Below are 19477 nucleotides of genomic sequence, written 5' to 3' on the forward strand. Positions count from 1 at the left end.
ATAATGGAATTAGCATAGATATATAAGACTAAGAGCCATTCATCAATAGCTAAGTAGTCAAAGATGAATTTTATTAAAATTGTGCAGAATGTTACATTAAAATTCTCTAAATCAGAAGACATCAATAAAAGGAGCATAGGTCTTTGAATCTAAAACTAAAAATGAATGGAAGACCCATTGAGGAGAAATTCTATTCTGGATAGTTCTTAATAACAGAGAGGAACTAGTTCCTACAATGGGAATTTTGGGAAGTCTAAGGCAGTAGTAATCATTGCTTTCTAGAATTTGTGATAGAGAAGAAAAGGAAATAGAGACGTGGTCACTAACATACATCCTAGATTTAGGACTAGTAGATTTCAAAAGATTCAGAGGAAAAAGCGTTTTGGTTATATGAAGAAAAAGGAGAATTAAAGAAGCAGTAGGATTCTTGTTGATAGAATTAAGCAGCTCTGACTTGTTTTCCTACTAATTTTTCCTACCCAAAATAAGTAAAAGAGGGAGTAGAAAGCCCCTGATTGCCATTGATGAATTGATAAATATCTTCACATCTCAAAAAAACTTATTGTATTTGATTGCTAAGCCATCCATTGTCAGGGATATATAATAGATAATAGCAAATGAGAATGATACCATAAAATTGGAATAGGGCAAATATTCTGATTTTCAGAAAACAGAAGAAATAAGGGTATGTAAACTCTAGTCTAATGACTTTGATTTGTGGTAAAATTCTATTATAAAGAGATGATTGACAGAGTTGTGGAAATTTTTTGGTCAACACAGGTCCTTCGTGAAAGAATTCATGAACCCGAAGAGTTTTAGGTGGTAAAAAAATGGAAGTTTATTCTTGGATGAGAAGTTAGTTTTGCTAGAAAAACTGACTTCTTCAGTGGCAAAGTCCTATTAGGGAAATGGAGGATGACACTGAGAAAAGAAGGCCTTCTCATCAAGCAAGGTCCTGTTATCTATATCAAAGAGGCAGAGTGTGCTACTTTTGACCTTCTGCAAAGAAATGAGTAAATAGAAACCTCTTATGAGCAAATTTGGGGGAAGGAGAGGAAGGGGGGCAAAGTGGGGCAGGTTGAGCTGATCAGACCAGGATCTCCCAAATAAAATTGCTTTGAAGGATTTTTTGGCCTGAATTTGAATGGAGATCTGACTATCAATGGAGGTGATTTGCCTTAGAAATGGCCCAATTCAATGATGATACTTCTTAACTTGTCTGGGGAGGTATGCAAATCTCCCTTCTTTACAGATCAAAGGGTACACAATTTTAGGGTGTTAATTTTACAAATCAAAAGGGAACACAGTTTCACAAGATCCAGTCTTACTTCATCAAGAACATACCAGTACTAACCCCTTCGTCTCTTCTTCCCTTCCTCCAATGTAATGCTGGAGAAACTGAGGCAAGATAGAGATTAGAGAGTTTTAATATTTTATTTATTGGAGAGCTTAATTAATTGGATCATATTCACATATTCACAAAGTATCCAGTATCTAATGTGAGATTTCTGAGATTCTTTATAGGACTTTAGTAATAAGGAAAAACAAAGACAGAAGGGGGGAAACAGAGTGAGCACTGGACATTCTGATAAGTTGGAAGGTCTGGAGCCATGATGTCTAAAATAGAAGATCTTCCCCTTATCTGAGATTAAACATTTACAGTTTATAACCTTAGAGTAGCCAGCCCTAAGTTTATATCAGTCCTAATGATTAGGGATAGGGGTGGGGAAGTTGAAACCAGGGGGACTGAGACAGAACAATTCAGGGAAATTGAGATAGAATAGTTAGGGAAACTGAGGTAGAACAATCAAAGGAAGTTGTGACATAACACTTCCCTCCATTCCTCTCTCCCTTCTCACCTTCCCGCCTTCCCTTCCTCTTTTCCTCCCTCCCTCCTTCCCTTCTTCCCTTCCTCCTTTGGATAGCTTTAATCTAGATTCTCTCAAAGCTTATGATAGTCCTTAACTTCCCTTTACTGTCCTAAGGTTTCTCAATCTTAATATTAATTTTGAAGGATTATATATCACTCATTTTTATTTTCTATTACTAGCCTTGCATCTTTGAATTTCCCTGCATCCAAATTGGTCTCTTTAAGCAAATCCCTTGTAATTAATAATTCTTGTTTACCTTATGGTTCTCTGATTCCTGTAGTAGGTCAAATTTTCCATTTAGTTCTAGTTTTATCTCATACTGTTCTCTTTTCAAAATGTTAATACATTTAGATTGAGAATTGATTGGATGGCTATGCTCAAAGATAATTTTTAATGGCTTATTTTCATTGGAGTAGAAGACTGCTAGTGCAGTATCTCAGGGATATGTGCTTGCTCATCTTCCAGTTAACATTTTTATCAATGACTTTGCAATGAAGCTCTGAATTGAGGGCTTTATTTATTTTTCATTGGCTTAATTGGGAAGGAATAGCTAAAATATTGGGTTATAAAATCAGGATTGAAAAAAAATCTTGACATCTTAGAGCATTGGGCAGAATAGACCAAAGTCAGTAAGGATAAACTTATATTTGAGTTCAGAAAATTAACAAAATACAAAATGAGGTAGACTGGATAGATAGCAGGTGTTCTGGCAAAGATCTATATAGGGATTTTAGTGGACAGTAAATTCAATATAAATCAATACCATGATGTGTCAGTTTCCTGCCACACCCAAATCCCTTTAGAAAAAAATCTAATGCAGTCTTGGACTGCATTAAGAGAGGTCTAGCTTCCAAGTAATAGGGTATGTGTGATGTTCTCTTTTCTCTAAATAGTAATTGTTCTCTAGGAGGAGGTTTCTTAGGGAGATTCTGGAGGCAGCCTTAGTTTCAGTTTCAGTTCAATAATCCCAAAATGCAGCCAGGAGTTAAAGTCCAGATCCTTTATTGTGTCCTTCAAAATCCTGAATCTTTTCCTGGGGCCTACTTAGCTTTAGTAGAGGCCTATCTCTCTTCTTGGCTCTGAGAGCTGTTGTCAGAATGTCACCAGCCAGCACAAACGTTGAAGTGGGAATGAAATCTGACTTTGCCTCCAAGAGCGTGGGATTGTGGGTTTTCTGGAAGTCAATCCTAGCTGTGAATCTCCTAGAAGTCCATGCGCAGGCTTTTCTTTTAGATTTATGCATCTCTTGGACTTGCGAATCCACTGAATCCTGGCTCTGAATTTTCTCAAGCTTCCCTGAAGTTCTCTCCCTGATTGAATCCTCTCCCAGAGAGTGGGCTTTTATATGCTCTCTAAAGGTGTGAATCTAATGTGTGGACCAATGAGCAAACTCCTTTAAAGGTGTAAACTCCTTTAAAGGTTTGAACTCCTTTAAAGGTGTGAACCAAGTACATTACTTTGTCTCAAGTTCTGGCCCATAACATCTGTAAGAATCCTAACAGGTATGGATAGTCCCCCCAAAATCTGCCTTTTTAAGTAGTTTGTTTTGGGAACTACAATTTAAGTAGTATATCATATTTCAAGGAGACAAACTAGCATAGTTACCGGTTTTGAGGCCATGTTACATGAAGATCAGTTGAAGTAACTAAGCATGCTTGGCTTGAAGAAGAGAAAGTTCAGGTGCATATTCAAGTAATTGAGAGACTGTAATATGAAACAAAGATTAGATTTGGTTTTTTTGGCCCCAGAGGGCAGAACCAGAAGCTGTTGTTAGAGGTAAATTTAGGTTCCATGTCAAGAAAAACTTCCTAACCATTGGAGTGTCCAGAAGTGAAATGCACTATTTTTGGAAATGATAGAGAACTCATTGAGGAATTTCAAATAGAAGCTGAGTAATCACTTGTCAAGTACATTATAGTGAGGGTACCTTTGAAAAGGTTAAATTATATGACTGCTAAGGTTCTTTTCAAATTCCCAATTCTCTGATTCTATGAGTCCCAGGTCTGCTACTTATTAATTCTGTGATTTTGGGCAAATCATTTAACCATTTGGAGCATCAATTTTCTCATCTTTCAATTGCTAATATGCTCAGGTTATCTACTTCACAGGGATGTCAATTTGTGAAAGCACTTTTTAATGGGTAAACATTCTATGCTTTTAGGTATAGAACTGGGTATTCCCAAGATTTTGGTGCATTTTAAGTTTTAATATTCTTAAATGGGAAGATAGTGGAATAAGGCAGGAAATTATCTGGCTCTTACAAAATCCACTACAAATAATTTCCTCAAATTGAAGTTTAGAATGGTAGAAATAATCAAAAATCTTTTTCTCAGTGGTTACATGGTAACTTTAAAAAAATATTGACCACATAATAGTATATAAAAACTTTATAGTTAAATGCAGAAAAGCAAAAATGTTAAATGTTCCTTTTGAGATAATATAGTAATGATTTTAGAGAGTCCTGGAGAGACTTGCATGAACTGATGCTAAGTGAAATTGATGCGGTAGAGTTGTGGGAATCCCCCTTTTGGTTGAGGCAGGTCCAATGTGAAAGAATTTACGAACCTGAAATATTAGTGGCAAAAAAAAGGAAGTTTTATTGGCACTGAGAAGTCAGCTTTGCTAGGAAGACAGACTTTCTCAGTGGCAAAGTCCTGTAGGGAAATAGAGGTCCTGGCAGAGAAATAAAAAGGGGTTATCACTGAGAAGAGAATGTCTTCACAGTGGGCAAGAGTCCTGGCAGCCAGCTATGCAAAGGAGAGAGGTTCCTTGACAAGGTATGGTCCTGCTTGAGGCCTCTGCAACTTATTGTGTTTTTTAATAGGAAATCTGAGACTGAAGTTTCAATTGAATGAGATTCCTTCAATGTTGTCACTGCCCCCAGGCCTAGATTTCCAGCTGAATGAGACCACATAAGTTCCTGCTAAGTAGGGAGAGGTCCTGGCCAATCTTAATGAAATCACTTAACTGCCTCAAAGGGTGGGTCTCTGTCAGAGGAGAGTTTCAGAGTTCAACCCAAAAGTCTAGGACAGTTTCAGGGTCCCCCTCTCTCCTTCAAAATGAGCATAACCAGGAGATCATTATACATGGCAACATCAATATTATATAGTGGTCAGTTCTGATGAACGTGACTCTTTCCAACAATGAGATGATTGATGATCTTGTAATGAAGGGAGCCATTTACACCCAGAGAGAGGACTGTGGGAACTGAATGGGGATGATAACATAACATTCTCACTCTTTTTGTTGTTGTTCGCTTGCATTTTGTTTTATTATTCATTTACTTTCCTTTTTGATCTGACTTTTCTTGTGCAAGATAATTGTATAAATTGTATAAAAATGTTTACACATATTGGATTTAACATATATTTTAACATGTATAACATATATTGGATTGCTTGCCATTTGGGGAAGGGGAAGATCTGAAACATAAGATTATGCAAGGATCAATGTTGAAAAATTATCCATGCATATATTTTGAAAATAAATAACTTTAAAAAATAAAATAAATTTTTAAAAAATATCATGATACAATAAAATTATAATCATGGAAACAGATTAAAAATTGATGATTAAATAACCTACTCTTAAAGAATGAGTAGCCTACTTCATAGAAACAATAAGTAATTTTATTAAAGAGAATGATAATATTGAGACAGCATGGCAAAACCTATGAGATGCAGCAAAGCAGTAATCAAAGGAACATTTATATCTCTAAATGCTCATATCAGTAAAATAATAAAGAGGAGATCAAGAAATTGGGTATGCATTAAAAAAAAAATTGAAGAACGAATTTAAAACCCTCAATTTAACACCAAATTGGAGAACCTAAAAATTAAAGGTGAGATTAATATAATTGAATGTAAAATAATCATTAATAAGTAAAACTAGAAGCTGTTTTTATGAAAAAAATTAAATCCATCCATTGGTTAATATGATTAAAAATAGAGAAACCCCCCCCTTCTAGGATTAAAAAAAATGAATAGATGAATATATCACTAATGAAGATGAAATTAGAGCAATTATTAGAAACTATTTTGCCCAATTACATGAATCAGGATATTTAATAAGTTTAGGTAAAATGGAAAAAATATTTAGAAAAATATGAAGTATGTTAACAAAAGAACTAGAGTTTCTAAGTAGACCTATTTTAGACAAAGAAGTTGAATAGCCCATAAATGAGCTTCCTAAGAAAAAAGCCTCAGAATCAAATGGCTTTACAAGTGAACCAAAGATTCCAACATTACATAAACTAGCTAGACTAATAGGCAAAGCAGAAGTTCAGTCAAATTCTTTTAATAAAACCAATATGGTACTAATACCTAAACTAGGAAGAGAAAATTCTAGACCAGTTTCACTAATTAATATAGATGCAAAAATCCACTACAAGAACATATCACAAAGATTATACGTTGAGGCCAAGTGGAATTTATACCAGGAATGCAGGAATGGTTTAATATAAGGAAAATATTAACATAATTATGTTAATTATACAAAAGTAACAAAAATAATATGATTATGCCATTACCTTTTTAATATCATTAGCTTTTGACAAAATATAAACATTCCTAAACTTAAAAGAATAGATTTAAGTAAATTTTTTTTTTCAAATAATAAGCATCTATCTAAAACTAAGCAAACAAGCATTATTTGTAATGGGGATAAGCAGAAAACCTTCCCAATAAAATTAGGAGTGAAATAAGGATGCCATTATCACCAATATTATTCAGTATTGCATTGTTTTGGTTTGTTGTTGTCCTTTGTTCTTGAAGAGAGCTGAACTCTCTTAGGAGATACCTCTGCTTGCCAAATAATCTGGGAAATTTCAGTCAACTTTCACATAAGAAGTGTATTCCCTATCTTTTAAAAGTCAGCTGGAATAGAATCTGCATCAGGTACTTTGCCAGGTATTTTGCCAAGATAAGTTATATGGTATTCAAAACCTCTTCTTAAGTACTTTTAAGTTCAGCTGGAGAGGGATTGACTTCTGAGGTGATTGAACAATGACTTTAGCATTGATTGATAATGAGCTGTTGAGAATATTATGGAAATGTTTAGCTCATTCCTCCAGTATCATGTCCTTATCATGAATCAATGTGGCTCCATCAGCACTGAGTAATTGGCATGAACCATAGCTTTTTTAGATTGTCTTCAGGGTATCATAAAGGCGTTTGGAGTTATAACTATTAGTGTAAAACTGAATTTCATCTGTCTTACTGAGTCAAGAATCCTGCATCTCTTTAAGTTTTGCTTGCACCTTTTTTGGGGGGGGGATGGGGTGGATATAGAATTAAGTGCTGCCTTCCTAAAGACAGAAGAACTCTCCTGCTAATAAATCCTGTGGAATTCTTGGTTTTTGTTAATAGCTTATGAATTTCCCCATCATTTTCATCAAACCAAATTTGATGTTTTTGAGTGTTCTGGCCCAGATGTGGAAATGTGAATCTCTGAAAGCTGTCCACTCCTTTTCTCTTACCAACTGTATTTTGGTTCTCCAAATATGGTGCTTAAAAAAGGCTGCTCAGACACCCAGACACACATTGCTGCTTTAGTCCAGTGAGATGACGACCCTATAATCTGAGCTGCTTTTGTGTAGGGTTGTGACTGTAGCTCCCATTATATTTATATTTGTTGCCTCATTAAGTGCCTGTTGCCATAGGTAAAAATGGCAAAATAGTATGGGTTATGCCTTGTGATTCTCATGTAAATTGGATTTAAGTGAGGCAGCATTGTGCAGTCATCAGCCTCATTCTCTCTTCCAGAATCATCCTAGTCCAGTGTGGCAGGACAAAAGTCAAGACAATTGGAGTGGTTCAAGATGCAGTGGATACCAAGCCCTTAAGTGCTCCACAACAGCTGCATGGCCATTCAATTTTTTTTTTTTTTTTTTTTTTAAATTTGCTCATTCTGCTGGAAGAAGTCTTCACTTCCTTGGGATAGATACTCCCCTAATTTATGGAGGTCCCTTAGTTACCCCCCAGCTTGGTTTAATTTTTCTGCTAAAACAGTTTATTGTGGTGTATGGCTGCTGCACATGCTGTATCTTGTTACAGCTACAAATGACAGTTGGATGACAGGTGGACATTAATAGTGGGAAATAGCCCTTAAAAGGGCTGGGCAGCCCTTATGCCAGTTAGTAGTCTTTCCTGATAATCTTTCTCCCCCATTCAGTATTGTATTAGAAATATTAGCAATATTAATAAAAGAAGAAAAAGAACTAGAAGGAATCAGAACAGGTGATAAAGTAATAAAAAACTATCTCTTTTCAAAGGTGATGTTATGATGAAAAGTCCAGATATTCAATTAAAAAGCTAGTTGAAATAGCAATTTTACAAAAGTAGCAAGTTTGAAATTAAAACCCACATAAATCATCAGCATTTCTATATATCACCAAAATAAAAAAAGAGATTATAAGAGATTTCCCATTAAAATAACTACAGACAACATAAAATAGCTGACAGTATATCTGTGGAGACAAACCTAGAAACCACATGAAAATTAAAAAGTGTTTTTTATGCAAGTAAAATCAGATTTACCTATTTGGAGAAATAGTAATTACTCATGGGTAGGCAGAGCCAATACAATAAAAATGACAATTCTATGTAAACTAATCTGTTAGAAATTCCATTCTAAGTAAATTGCCAAAAATTGTCTTATTAAGCTAGAAAGTTATAATAATAATTCATTAGGAAGAAGAAAATATCAAGAATATCAAAAGAATTAATGAAAAAAAATGTAAAGAAAGGAGCTTCACCAGTACCAGATCTTAAATGATATGTTATAAGGTAGTAATTATCAAAACTATCTGGTACTGGCCAAGAAATAGAAATATGGATCAAAACAGAGTAGACAAAGAGTATACAGTAGTCAAATGATTATAGTAAAGCTTTGTTGGACAAATATAAAGATTTAAGCTTTTGGGATAAGAATGATAAGAATTCACTATTTTAAAAAATATTTGGAACACTGGAATGTAATCTGGCTGAAATTAGCTATAGATCAATATCTTAGACTATTTACTATGTTAAGATGAAAATGGATACATGACTTAAATATTAAGGGAGATATCATAAGTAAAGTAGAAGAACATGGAGCATACTGCCCATCAGATTTATGACTAGGAGAAGAATTTGAGCAAACATTAAAAAAAAAAAAAAGCCTTGTGAGATGTAAATGATTAATTTCAATTACATTAAGTTAAAAAAATTTTATGTAGATAAGGTAGCCAAGATTAAAAGAAAAATTGGGGAAAATTTTTTGTAGACCATCTTTTAGAATAAGGGTCTTCTATCACAAAAATATAAAGAATTTTGTCAAATTTATAAGAATATCAATTATTCTTTGATTGAAAAATGATCGGGGCAGCTAGTTGATGTAGTTGATAGAGCACCAGCTCTGATGTCAGGAGTACTTGAGTTTAAATTTGGCTGTGTGATCCTGAGCAAATCACTTAACTCCAATTGCCACAACAAAAAAAGAAAAATGGTCAAAGGATATGAACAGTCAATATTTTGATGAAGAAATCAAAATTATCTATAGTCATCTGAAAAAAATGTTATAAATCATTGATTAGAGAAGTGCATATTAAAACTAATTTGATACCCCTCAGATATTGGTTAAAGTTAAAGAAGGGAAAAATAATAAATGTTGGAGGGGATTTGGAAAATAAGAGACACTAGTATTCTGTTGGTGGAACTGTGTACTGACCCAACTGATTTGGAGAACCAAATATTTTTAAAATTGTTGCATACCCTTTGACCCAGCAATATCACCCTGTTTTCAAGACGATGAAGGAAAAAGGAAAAGAATCTATATGTTCTTAGATATAGAAATAAACAGATTGTATAGGTATATATGTGTGTATTTCATACATATATAAGTAAAATCAGTTCTCTTTATGGCAACAAAGAACTGGAAATCAAGGAGATGTTCATCAATTGGGGAATGACTAAAGTTGTGGATGTTTGTGATGGAATACTATTGTGTTATAACAAATGATCACCTCATTGATTTTAGAAAAACATAGAAAGACTAGCATGAAATAAAAAATGAAATGAACAGAAGCAAAAGATCATTGTATACAATAATAGCAATATTGTTTGAAGAATAGCTGTGTATTATAAATACTCAAATTAGCTATAAAGGCCCAATGAAAGAAGATGCTATCAATCTCCAGAGAAAGAACTGATAAGTAGATGTATAGTATGGTTTTATACATATCTCTATTTGTTGGTCTATGTATCTATCTCAGTGTCAAATGCTGTTCTTCTGGAAGGGGGAAGGAAGGGGACAGTTTGGAACTTAAAATATTTAACAAAATAATTGAAATTAGATAAAAAAAAAGATTTTTGGAACATTAACCTGTAAGTATGAAATATTTGTATAGTATTTGATTAGATTGATAAACTTTGACCTTGGAACAAACTAAAGCTTCCAGATTTTTCTTTATATAATTGATCTTAGTCATATTCCTTTCTTTCTACAGTTGTTGATTTTTATTTTTAATTCTAAGTGTAAAGTTTTAATTTCTTCAATACTTTGATGTGTGGTATAGGTATTATCTTCATCTATACTAGTTGTGGCTGGCTTTATGCCTACCTTGTTAAAATTTAAGCTCTGCTTTTCCATTGTAGAATAACTGCCACATGGTTGATTGATTGATTTGTGAAGGGTCCTGGAATGCTCATGAATTGTAGCCTTTCAGTCAATCAAGACCCAAGCCAAGTGGTTAATGCCTTTTGAATATCAGCAATGAAGGAGCAACTTTGCCACCTTCAATTTGCACCATCCAGCAGAAGACTTCAAGTCTCATTCTTTTAATGATCTCTAATCCAATATTGGTGCTTTAATTATGGCCCAAGCAAAGCATGATATACAGTGTTATATAAAAATAATTATGAAAACTACTCTACTTTGTATTTGATAATATAGATGCATAGTAGGTCTGCTAATTAGTTGTTATTCATCTTTTTTTTTTTTTTCTCTGATAAGATTATTTTTAATAGGGAAGCAATGAAGCATTAGTATTCCTTCTTGTGGCTAATGAGTTAAGGGCCATTGTAGATTTGATTTGTCTAGTGTGCTTTTTTTATGACTGTAATTCCTGATTTCTTGATTCCCGATATGTTTGTCGGTGTCAAGGGTGAACAGTTGGGTGTACCAAATGAATTTCTTGATTCCATACTGTCCCAGAAGCCTACTCTAGTATCCAATACTGAGTGAGTTGGTGGTTGTGTTTAAGAATTAATTGAAAATTTGGGTCTGTGGCATGAAAATTTGCTTCTGGTTAGAGGTTTGAATTGAGTGGTTAAGAAGCAGAGCAGTGAAAAGCAGCTATGAAGAGGTTAGTACTGGACTTGGGGAGCTTTCTAATGCTAATGCAGGCCAATTATAGTTTTTCATCTATAGCTTGCAGGGACAATCTATCCAAGTTAAAAGTAGAAAAGAATAGAATCTGAAAGTTAGCCCACTAGTCAAGTCTATACCTGTATAAAAAAATCTCTTCTATAATATGCTCCCCCTATTCCATCTCTCCTGCACTCAGATGACAATTTGATTTTACTTAAAGTTCAGATCTGACCATGTGACATGTCCTTTTTGTCCTCAGTAAGTTTCAGTAATTCGCTATCCTCAATATCAAATGTAAAATCCTTTCTTTCAAGGGAAAAGGACTTGTATGTGCCAAAATGTTTGTGGCAGCCTGTCCCGTCCCGCGAGACTCAGTCATTCGTGGGGAATCGAGGAGGATCCAGCCTGGGGGAGAATGGGCGAGAAAGAAGAGGGGAGACCAAGCAGATCTTGTCAAGGTCTCATTTATTGATGGAAACAGCTCAAGTTATATAGGGTAGAGCTAGGTGCAATACATGAGGACAAAGTTGGGAGGGGAAAAGGGGGCAGGGGAGAGTAAAGGTATGTGCTACCTGCGAGAAAGGGTATGGGGGGGACTGCAGGAAGGAGCAGACATTCCAGGAGGAGGAGGGGAAGAGCATCCTGTGGTTACAATTCTTATCTGAGTCTAGGGTCGTTAAGCCCTGAGACATCTCTGTGGTTAATACAATACCATGGCTATGTGTTTACAAGTGTGGGGGTCGTTTGCTTCTCTAGCCACCTGGTCGCCATCTAATGCTAGATGCAAAGTTTATGGTCTGGTAATATTCCATGACTATAGTTCCCGTCACCGACAGCAGCCCTTATTGTAGTGACTAGAAACTGGAAAATGAATGGGCACCCATCAATTGGAGAATGGTTGGGTAAATTATGGTATATGAATGTTATGGAATATTATTGTTCTGTAAAAAATGACCAACAGGAGGAATACAGAGAGGCTTGGAGAGACTTATATCAACTGATGCTGAGTGAAACGAGCAGAACTAGGAGATCATTATACACTTAAACAATGATACTGTATGAAGATGTATTCTGATGGAAGTGGATATCTTCAACATAGAGAAGAGCTAATCCAATTCCAATTGATCAGTGATGGACAGAAATGCTACACCCAGAGAAGGAACACTGGAAATTGAGTGTAAACTGTTTGCACTATTGTCATTCTACCCAGGTTACTTTTACTTTCGGAATCCAATTCTTAGCATGCAACAAGAAATTTGGTTTTACACACATATATTGTATCTAGGATATATAATAACGCATTTAACATGTATGGAATTGCCTGTCATCTAGGGGAGGGAGTAGAGGGAGGGAGGGGAAAATTTGGAAAAGAAGTGAATACAAGGAATAATGTTGTAAAAAAAAAATACCCATGCATATGTACTGTCAAAAATTATAATTATAAAATTAATAAACAAAAAATGAGCTGGAGAAGGAAAATGACCCCTCCCCCCCAAAAAAAATCCTTTTTTTGGTGTTCAGATCCCTTAATCCATTTACAGCTTGGCCCCTTCTACATTTCCAGTCTTCTTAGGCTTTTTTGCCCTGCTGGTACCTTTAGTTTCACTGGTCTTGCTGGTTGCTCACAGATGTTAACTTTATTTTCCTGATTTTTCTCAGGTTGTCATCCAGAACTCTTTCTAACTCCTGGACTTTTTCTCTTCCTTCACACTCAACTAAAGTCCTGTCTTCTGCAAGTAACTTTTCCTGGTCCTCTAATGCCTGCATTTTATCCTGTATACAAGTTTTGTATATGGTTGGTTGTATATTGTCTCCCTCTTTACATAGTGAGTTCCTCCTGAGCAGGGACTGCCTTTTGCCTTTTTTTGTATCCCCAGTGCCTGACACATCATAGATGCTTAATAAATACTTGTTGACTGACAACTTCAACTGACCTATGTTTGCATGCTTCCAGTGGGGGCTGGAGGGAACCCCTAGTACTTCTGAGGCAGCTCTTCTCATCTTTTTCCTAACTTCTACTGTTCAGATTTTTCCTAACCTCAAGCATAAAAATTTGCCTCTTTGCAACTTAACCCCATTGCTTCAATTTGTGTAATCTGGACCCCAGCAGAACAAGTTTTAATTCCCCTTCCACACATTAGCCCTAGGAGCACTTGAAGATAGCTATCAGGTTAAAGGCCAGATTGTCAGTGCAAAGACCTCTAGATTAAGATTATCTAGTTTCAATTCCTGGTTCCATTATGGACTGCACACATGCTGCCTTCAACAGATCACCCAAACTCTTGGACTCTCAGTTTGGTCATTTGTATAATATGGTGATCCGATTCTCTCCTATCTAACTCTTTATGATTCCAAATATTCATAATTTTTCCATTGGATTCCCAAATATCATGATCCCAAAGGCTTTCCTCTAAATAGTCTCTAGTTGATTTATCCTCCTCTTAAAATGTGACATTAAGTAGCAGCTAAATGTCACAAGGGATAGACTCCTGGCCATGCAGTCAGGAAGACCTGAGTTCAAATACAGCTTTAACACTTTGCAGCTAGCTAGGTGACCTTCAACAAGTCACTTAACAACTCTTTTCCTCATCTGTAAAATAAAATAATAATGTTTACCTCACATGGTTGTTGTTAGGATCAAATAAAATAAGTAATGCATAGTGCTTTACAGACCTCACAGTGCCAAATAATGCTAGTTATTATTGAGAACTTTATTCCAGGTCTTGACCAGGATAATTGGGAGAACCTGATACTCAGAGGCTAGAGAGCAATACAGCGGCAACAATACAACAACAGTTCTACTAGAGTACGTATGTTAACTCATGAGAAGAACTCAGCATACTGTTATCTGGTGTTTAGCAGAAGGGGGGGGGGGAGTCTCTTTCCTGCCACATATGCTTCTTTATATTTTCCCACCCTAGACATAAGGGTCTCACTGCTTTCTTAATGGTTTACATCTAAGATATGTTTGGAATGCTTATATTTGCTGAGAGGTTATTTTTGGCATTCTGAGTTTGTAGATGCCACCTAATACCCCTAAATCTAGGTAAAGGTAATTGATGAAATGGTTCCAAAATGAAATTCTAAGGACAGTTATACTCTTTGCTCCCTAAAATGGTGGTATTAAGGATGGATACACAGGTGCCATTGCTAATTCTGAGAGAATCTGTGACTTTATATAGTGAAATGATTACTTAGTAAGATGAGACTGAATTCATATATTCTGAATTCAAATATTGTCTCTGACCCTGGTTTGTGTGACTATGCTACCTTTCTGACTCTCAGTTGACCTTTCTATAAAATGGGATTATTACTTTGGAGAATTTCTGTGAGAAAATATTAAAGCACTATGGAAATGATAATTACTGTTGTTGCCCAAGACACTATAAAATTACATTTCTTTTCTGGACCTTCCCACACCTGTGTCATTATACTAAGAATTCTGTGGTTGATTTTAATTAATCAACAAAGCGATCTGGTTGCTTGGTTCTGGCCTAGCTTTTAATTTTGCCTGATAGTTTTGGGGATATGGAAGACCTTCCCTATCTGCATCTATATGATATAATATAAGAGAGGAAATAGTATTGAGTTTAGAGCCAGATGAACTGGGTTATAATCCTCATCTGCTACTTATTCACTGTGACCTTTAGCAATTGATCTAACCGCTTTGTTTATGTTTTCTCTTGGGTAACTTGACTAGATCATCTTTAAGTCCTCTGATTCTGTAAATTGCAGCAAATAGTTTGTGAGGAATTAATTCAGTGAACTTCTTTTATCTACATCTCAAATGTTCTGCCTTCCAGGTCACAGGCCTAATAACAGAGGGCCAAGCTGCCACAACTAGCTAGAGGTAGGTCTAAGGCTAAGAGCTGGAGTTTTACTTTTTGACTCCTTTTATAGGTTCTGAATCAGTCAGTACTTTGCATGTGTTCATGACAAAGTAGAGATAAATCTAGTAGCTTGTAAAGTTTGCTTTCCTCTTTCTGTGATTATGGAGTAATTATGAGGCCTCTGGAAATTGCCTTGGTATAAGTATTTTATAGAAGGGTTATTGTGCAACAGTGATAACAGATTTATCATAAAATAAAAAGAGGATGAGTCTTGTCTATGAAATCTTGTCTCAGTATTCAAAAAAGAAAAATCTAATACAATGCAAAGAATGCAGGTCAGGAGGAGAGCTGGCCAGTGATTAGGGACTTAGGGAAAAAGAGATCTTTTCTTTAACTGCAATTTGGTCCATCACTGTGTCTTTTGTAGATGATCCACAGAATTAAGTCAAATGCCCCTTAACCCAGATATAGAACAGACAGGGAAATTTCCAGTTGGATTTAATCTTCAAAAGGAAGAGAATTAAAGCTTCTTATTTTAAATTTCATTAATATCATGGTGAGGGGAGTGGGAAAAGACTTGGGAGTTTTAAAAAGCCTTCAACTAGTTCAATACAGACTCTCCAACTACTAGATTGCTTTCTCAGACCCAGAAAGGTAGCACAACCCTTCAAAATTGGAAGAAATATTTTAGTTCCTAAATTTTTCATTTTGATTTCTAGGACTTTGTTTCAAAACAAAAAGATACAATCTTTATGAAACAATGTTTAGATTGCACGCATGCCTTTATAATGCTTTGCATACATTATATTTCAGAATGCTTTACATACATCCCCATTACAGAAACTCTAATGACCCCCATTTTACAGATGAGAAAACCGAGATTCAGCAGCTTGTTTAAGATAGCTATTAAATAACAAGTGCCTCAACACATGGAAAGAACACTTTAAAAAGTATTGGTATCTGAGATAGGTGTCTGATGGACCTGAATTAGAAGTTCTACTCAGAAAATAAACCTGGCCGTTGGAATACTTACCCAGAGCACAGAGTTCTGAAAGGTTCTTTTGTGTAAAGGAGAAGAGAAAGCATCAACACTCTTACTGCTCTCTCTGTAGACCTTTCTGTGTTGTTCCCCTTCCAGTTTCTTCAAATTGTATAGACAAGTTACTTCTGTTGCTTCTGTAGATAGAAAGAAACCATTAGTGGCTGGCATATAGTACGCATTTAAGAAGTGTTTACTGGCTGAGCATAGAAGAGAGTTCAGTGGTGCCAGCACTACTCTGGTGCTGTTGCCAGTATAGAGTGGAATTCCTGTTTCTTAGGGGTTCTCTGCTTTACTGGTAAGTTGTCTGGTAATAATTCTTATCTGATAATCTTACAGGTTTTAGTCCTAATTTTTTTTTTTTTTTTTTTTAAATGAGGCTGGGGTTAAGTGACTTGCCCAGGATCACACAGCTAGGAAGTGTTAAGTGTCTGAGATCAGATTTGAACTCGGGTCCTCCAGAATTCAAGGCTGGTGCTTTATCCACTGCACCACCTAGCTGCCCCTTTTACTTCTAAATTAACACCAATATGGTTCTTTCTGAAGAAACTTTGTACTTTCTATTTTGTGAAGAGAAGCTTGCTGTGAATTTGAGATTTCTCCCCTCTAGTGAAGATGCACTGATACTAGTTGATTAATTTTTACAAGGCCTTTTTCTTTATTCTTGGATTTAAGGACTTATGAAATTAAGTCCAGTGCTTACATTAAATGAATACAACTTGCAACTGAACAAGAATTCTCTTTGTGCTGTGCTTCTCTTCCATTCTTGTGCAAACTCCCACCCTTGCTCCCATACTAGACATAAACCTACAGGTATTGCTTGAAGAACTCTAATGAAAGCAAACCTGCTATAGGTTAAAGATATTCAGTTCAATTAACTGATCCTCATAAAGTATGAACTTGAAGCCCTTACTGTTTTGATTACTCTCCCGTACTCTCTAGTTTACCCATCTTAAAGCTTTCAGTTTTGACTAATTTTGAAGCTATGGAGGCCTTGACTTCTATTGTCATGTATCCTGAAGGAGTTTATCACATTGTCTGAAGTTTTGATGATGTCTGTGAATGTGACCTATCAAGTCTTTGGTGTCAACACATTAATTTACTTTTGTTCCTGATGTGCTCACCTGCCTATCTTTTAAGCCAAAGCTAGAGGTTTTCCAAACTATTTGTGGAAGATGGGTTGTACTTATAGGTCAAGGTGATGAGCATTCATGTCCTGGAACCCAGTGAATTCCCCTTTAGTAACATTGATTACTATCCAATCGTGGTGGTAATACAATTTCTTTCTGTATTGCTCTTGTATGGCTAAGAAGAAATATCAAATTTGCTAGGTTTGTTGGTTGTGGCAAATCACAGGTTGAAGATGAAAACACATGTGATTTCCATCTTACAACACTAGCTGAATATAGAGTAGGCTGATAAGAGAATTTAACATTAATAAGGGCTACTATGCAGTGAGGGGAGCTCTCCCTGAGGGACAGTTCAAGACAGATGTTCTTTCCAACATCTGGGAAGGATGACTCAGCTTTGCAGGCTGCCTTCTGCCCTTCCTTAATTGTAGGGAACAAACTTCAAAAAAATTAACCACAGAATAAACAGAATAAATTTAAAGTGGAAGTCAAAGCAACATTTTCATTTTCAGGTGCGGGTAACTTTAGATAGGGACTTGCTTATTTAAGAGGCAGGACAAGTTAACCTTCCTGCCTCAGTGGCTAGATAGCTGAACTTGAAATCAGAAAGATTTGAAATTTGGCCTCATGTTTTTTAATTGGACCCTTAACCTCTTTGCTTCACTTATCTTATATATAATGAGGTAATTGCAGTTGTTAGTCTCTTAAGTCCCCTTCCAGCTCTAATTTTCTGATCCTGTGATTATTATAAGGAAAAAGTTCTTCATGGGAGATTCACAGTTTCATTGCAGCTTTCATTTCTATAATTTTAATATATGGACATTTTGTTGATAGCTGTTAAATTTATAATAAATAGTTAGTTTAAAAAATTAAAAAGACTTGAATGTACACCTTCTCAGGTGCTTGAATTCAGTAGCCTGTTGTGGCTAGATGTTGCAGTAAATAGATTGCTGAGCTTGGAAATCATCTTGAGTTCAGATCTGGCTTGAGACACTAGCAGTGTGACTCTGGGCAAGTAATTTAACTTTGTTTGCCTCAGTTTCCTCATCTGTGAAATGAACTGGAGAAGAAAATGGCAAACCACTTCAGTATCTTTGCAAAGAAAATCCCAGATGACATTATGGAGAGTCAAACATGATTAAGAATCATTAAATAACCACAAAAGTCCTTTCCAGTTCTTATATTTATGTTCTTGTGAGCCTTGCCATATTTTCAGACTCATTTCTCTAACTAACCTGATCTTCAGTATTAAATCTTGTCTGACACTTGGACTTTTAGCTAGACAGACTTTCAGTGTCTGAAATTGCTACAAATGTGGGAGCATTTGAGGTCTGTCTATGTTTAAATGTCCCAGTCTTTCCTGCTGATAAGGATACTTTGAAGTATTATTAGCAGTACAATTTGTGAATTTACATGGTTTCATTGAAACTCATTGCCTTCTTTCACTTGTCATCTCACACACAAAGTTGTTTTACATGGTTATAAATTATTATAGGCTACAAAATTTAGAAGTATTCCTGGTCTTCAGATAGAACATTGCTTGTCTCTTACTATTTTTATCTAGAAGAGTTCTCTGCTCTCTCTTCCCCAATTTACATTATTATTCTGTTCCCTTTGTAAGCTCTAATACCTTTGAATTCCTGCCATTTCACATCTCTGGTAAAGAACTATTGGACTAACTTACTTGGGATATGGGGTGAGAGGATCCATTGAGCTATCAAAGGAGGCAGACACAAGCCAGACTAGGTGCCCTGGAGCCAATATTGGAGTTTATGGCTTCCTCTACCTGAGATATCCCCCTGAATAATTTGTAGTTATATCCAGAGAGAAGAATAACATGTCCTCATTAAAGTATCCTTTGAAGACTCAGATTTTTCTATTTCAATATGCATTTGGATGGATTTGAAACATTGTTAAGCTGTATACTTATTACAAATAAAATGAATGATTGGTTATTGAAAAAGCAGAAAAGTACTAGAAGGGATCCAATAAGGGGGTCCCTGAGGAGGAGGTTAAGGACTCACTTGGACCTTTCTCTGTCTTCACTCCTATTATCAGCCAAGTTATTGGTATCTCTATGGGATGACTCGTAGAATTTGTTTCTGGAAGAGGCCTTAGAAATCATCCAGTTCAGATCCCTTGTTTTATATATGAGTAAACCTAAGGTTTGGAGAGATAAATGACCAGAGAGGTCACAGAGTTGTAAAGTGGTAAAACTGTAACTTGAATTTAAATCTAGTGCTAGGGGAGGAAGGAGGA

At 35.7% G+C, this 19477-nt stretch overlaps 1 protein-coding gene and 1 long non-coding RNA gene across 3 annotated transcripts in view; one reads left to right on the forward strand and one right to left on the reverse strand.

Moving 5' to 3' along the window:
- The window catches only part of ZC3H3 (zinc finger CCCH-type containing 3), a 509307-nt gene that overhangs the window by 102964 nt on the left and 386866 nt on the right, over positions 1–19477 (forward strand). The gene's annotated exons all lie outside the window — the stretch shown is intronic.
- The window catches only part of LOC141540208 (uncharacterized), an 84326-nt gene that overhangs the window by 14900 nt on the left and 49949 nt on the right, over positions 1–19477 (reverse strand). Inside the window, exon 2 of the long non-coding RNA XR_012481491.1 lies at positions 16083–16225. This is a non-coding gene — a long non-coding RNA (uncharacterized LOC141540208). The remainder of the gene's footprint in view (positions 1–16082; positions 16226–19477) is intronic.

Source organism: Sminthopsis crassicaudata, chromosome 1 (genome assembly GCF_048593235.1).
Source record: "Sminthopsis crassicaudata isolate SCR6 chromosome 1, ASM4859323v1, whole genome shotgun sequence".
NCBI classification, from domain to species: domain Eukaryota; kingdom Metazoa; phylum Chordata; class Mammalia; order Dasyuromorphia; family Dasyuridae; genus Sminthopsis; species Sminthopsis crassicaudata.